General features: G+C 31.3%; 1 protein-coding gene across 8 annotated transcripts in view; it reads right to left on the bottom strand.

Annotated features, from left to right (window-relative positions):
- Window positions 1-2610: 2610 nt before the first annotated feature.
- Sac1 (phosphatidylinositol-3-phosphatase SAC1) overlaps window positions 2611-3952 on the bottom strand; it is a 9051-nt gene continuing 7709 nt past the window's right edge. For all 8 annotated transcript variants that reach the window (XM_043005960.2, XM_043005961.2, XM_086530764.1 and 5 more), the window contains one exon: window positions 2611-3952. This exon is cut by the window's right edge and continues 1829 nt beyond it. The gene's annotated coding sequence lies outside the window, so the exon portion shown is untranslated.

The following is a 3952-nucleotide window of genomic DNA, read 5'->3' as shown; positions in this document are numbered from 1 at the left end:
TAGGCCAATTTATTCTTAATTGCTTTTTTACGACACTTAAAGCCAGTTTTCTAAAACTCTTTTACTACGACACTTAAGTTTAGTTAAAGTTTAGAGAGGAACCTCAGAAGTTTTGTCTTAGTGAGAGATCTGTTCATTTTTTATCATTAGTCTGTTTAGGTACACACACGCATACACACACACACACACATACACACACACATACACACACACACACACACATATATATATGGTCATCATTAATCGTCTACCATCCCTTGCGTCATGAACATAATACTGGAAATTACTCATATAGAAATTTTCTCTCTCTCTCTCTCTCTCTCTCTCTCTCTCTCTCTCTCTCTCTCTCTCCCTCTCCCTCCCTCCCTCTCCCTCTCCCTCTCCCTCTCCCTCTCCCTCTCCCTCTCCCTCTCCCTCTCCCTCTCCCTCTCCCTCTCCCTCTCCCTCTCCCTCTCTTTGAGTTGAACTAATGCAATTAAACTGCTCTCCACTTTGCTCTATCTGCTATCAGCAAACTTTTCAACTAACATAAATTGATCTGTCAATAAACTATCTAACATTTTCCTCTTTCTGACAAAAAATAATGAAAAAATCAAAATGATAAAGCAATCAATAAACCAAAATCAAATCCTCATTAATATCACTTGAATAGAAATAAGGCTCTTCTTACCTAATGGTCTCTAGATGTCAAACAAATTCTATTATTTCACAAATAGATGATACTCCTAAGTTCATTTGCACTCACTATATGTATGCATTTGTGCGTGTGCGTGTGCGTGTGCGTGTGCGTGTGCGTGTGCTTGTGTGTGCATGTGCAAATTTAGTGACAGATATAGACAGGAAAGATATAAAGATAAATGAACACACACATACACTTACTTCTATAGAGAAAAATGAGCTTATTAGCAACATTTGCAGAGGGGTGGCAATACCAATTTAGGAATTTAAAATCAAATATTCACTGTTTTTACTAAATTTTAAAATTCTTCCTTGATGTGAATATTTGTATAAATAGTGTAAATATCAATCCTATACCTCTTCCTTGTTATATAACATTGTAGAAAATTCAGCTTGAATAAATCTTGAAAAAGTTGTATTCTTGTCATTAATTACATCTCTTGCATTGTAGAGATATTCAGTTTTTTAACATGTGGAGTGCATATCACAGAATGTTCCCTTGATCATAGACTCTTCTATTTAGAAGACTGAGTGGGAAAAAACATTTTGTTTCTCTCTACCAAAACAATTACCAATATATGTATTCCTTCATAAAGTTTTGACTGTGAATGAATAACAGTATAGGCAAGATCAGTAATTATTTTTATACCTGTATTTTCTTTGTCTAAGGAATTCTGACGAATATACAATTACCAAAAAGTTAATCATAGATCTAATCTTGAGTAATGAGTCACTCTTTCATACCATCTTTAGTTTTGTCACTACTGACTATTTTTTCTTAACTGAAAATTTGTGTATGAAAAGCAACCACTCAGTCAATGAAAATATAAGCTTACATGGTGTACTGATAGGCCTTTAAAAACAATTTCGAAGCAGCCAGTAACCTTTATTGATTTACCAGTCATAAATATAGTACATGAAACAAAATACCCGAATTATAACTTCACTGGCAGTAACTGAAACTTCATACATTGTTAATACACTTGATGAGTGTGTTTGGTTTAATATCATATTAACATGGGATTACTGAGATCATTAAATAATCACATTTCTAGTTATTAATATATTTATTTTTTCATTACCTGAGAATGTCAAAAGATAACTTCCAGTTGATATTTATGAGACTTGACACTGATTATTTTCTATCTTTTTTGTAATAATGATATTCAACAGAAATGAGTCAAGATGTTCTGAACACATAAGTGATAATTTATGACAGTAAACAAAGACCTCAAAAAGTACTTTCTTTCCTGTCTGTGGCAGAAAATGACCATTTTGCAAGCATCAAGTCTATTAAGGCTTCCATCTTATATAAATACATCACCTATATAAGCTATGAAGAAAATGTTGCCTAATAATCATTAGGAGTAAATTTAATCCCTCTCCCTTCATATGAACATACATTTTCATATACTGTTTTGTATTTGATGTTAAATTGATACAGGAACAATCAACAATTTCAATTTTATTATGCTTTTTCAATATATGACTGTTTTTCTAAAAATGATAATATTACAGCTTGATCAGTATGCTTATTAATTTGCTTTTAGTTGTTCAGTGTGAAAAATGTAGTACCCAAGTCTTATTTTTCTTGGAAAATAAAAATGAGTGCAAAGGATTTCGTAACACCATAAATATCAACTCTGTGGTAATACATAAAAAGAAATATGTAAGAAAAAAATTGATTACAGTTAAGGTTCACTAAATACTCATGGATATTTTCATTATAAACTATGGAATGTGTTTAATAATAATAATAATAATAATAAAAATAAAAATAAAAATAACAATAACAATAATAATAAAAATAATAATAATAATAAAAACAATAATAACATAATAACAATACCAACATTAATAAATAATAAAAATAAAAGAATATGAAAAAATCTGGTACACGGACAACTGGGAGAAAAAACACTGCATGGGGAATTTTGTGTTTTAGCACATACTGTATTTGCTAAATTGGACATCTTCAGTTGTGGAATTACTGAAGCTAAAGAACGTGATACACTTTCGGGTAAGATGGTACTGTATTTATTACCAATTTGGAAAGGAGCGGTATTTTTATTCAAACTAGATTTTCCAGAGATACATAGTATAGAGACACTTAAAACACACTTAATGATTCAAGAATGTGGAAGTAAAGATATGCAAATATCAAATAAGGTTAAAAACAGTTCAGGATTTCAGCCTAAACACAGATATACACCCTTTCAAATAAAGATTATCTTTTAAACTAAAGATATACATTATTAATATTTCGTTATCATTGGTATATTGGCTATGCTGCATCTAAATCTTCCAGCACTCAAAGCTGCTCGTAGGAACGAAGCCACTATCGACAGAAGAAAAAAAAAAAAAAAAAACACAATGTACATATATACACAAAAAAGTTCCTTTCATAAGAATTTCAGGCTTGAATCTCCTATTTTTCAAAGTCATTAATTTAGCTATCAGTTGAGAATCAAATGTCACTCATAATTCAATCTCTAAACGCCTTCCTATGTACATTGCGTGTTTTCTTGTAATCACCTAGCCACAGAGTAGTGGCCCTGACTAATCATTGCCATTATCTAAGAGAATAAACATCACAATATTCTAGCCTGTCACCCACAGCCCTCAGGTTTGGCAGCATTTAACTCATTACCAGCAATCAAAATCAGAATCAATTTGCCTTTCTGCACTAGGAAAAGATTGTTGCAAAGAAGTAATCTTCTCTTGTTTTTCTTATTATTATTGTTCTTTCTATTTTGTACATGCACTTGGTACATTTCCATCTTCTCTGCTGTTCTGCATAAGATTTAAATAGTTCTGTTTTGTACCTTTATGGGGTAATGAATCTAACTGTGAACAAGCACTGTAAATGCTTATGCAAAGACATGCAACAAAATTTCCACATATATAACTTACAAAGGTAATCTGTAATAAAATAAAATCTAAAGTCAGTACTGCAGTGCAAACAGTATAAAAATGGCAATGCTTGGATGGTGATGTGTGTATCATATATATATATATACATATAAATATTGAGTCTCATATCTACATTGTGTGCAAAACTCTAGAGTAATACATTGATTAAAAACAATGAACTTCAGACACCTTAAAATCTTAAATTCTATATGGGTGGGGGGAAAAAAAGTTCATGGCATTATATACCTAAACAAACCTGACAGGCTAGAAAAAAAATGAAGGAGAGAACATAAAAATCACACAAAAAAAACTAAAAACACATACAATGGCATATATAATTTCTCTACGTATGCTAAGGAGA

Source organism: Penaeus japonicus, unplaced genomic scaffold (genome assembly GCF_977035675.1).
Source record: "Penaeus japonicus unplaced genomic scaffold, GWHDUDI00000001_assembly GWHDUDI00000034, whole genome shotgun sequence".
Taxonomy (NCBI): Eukaryota; Metazoa; Arthropoda; class Malacostraca; order Decapoda; family Penaeidae; genus Penaeus; species Penaeus japonicus.
Note: the sequence above shows the minus strand (reverse complement) of the source record. Positions and strands in the feature narration are given on the sequence as shown.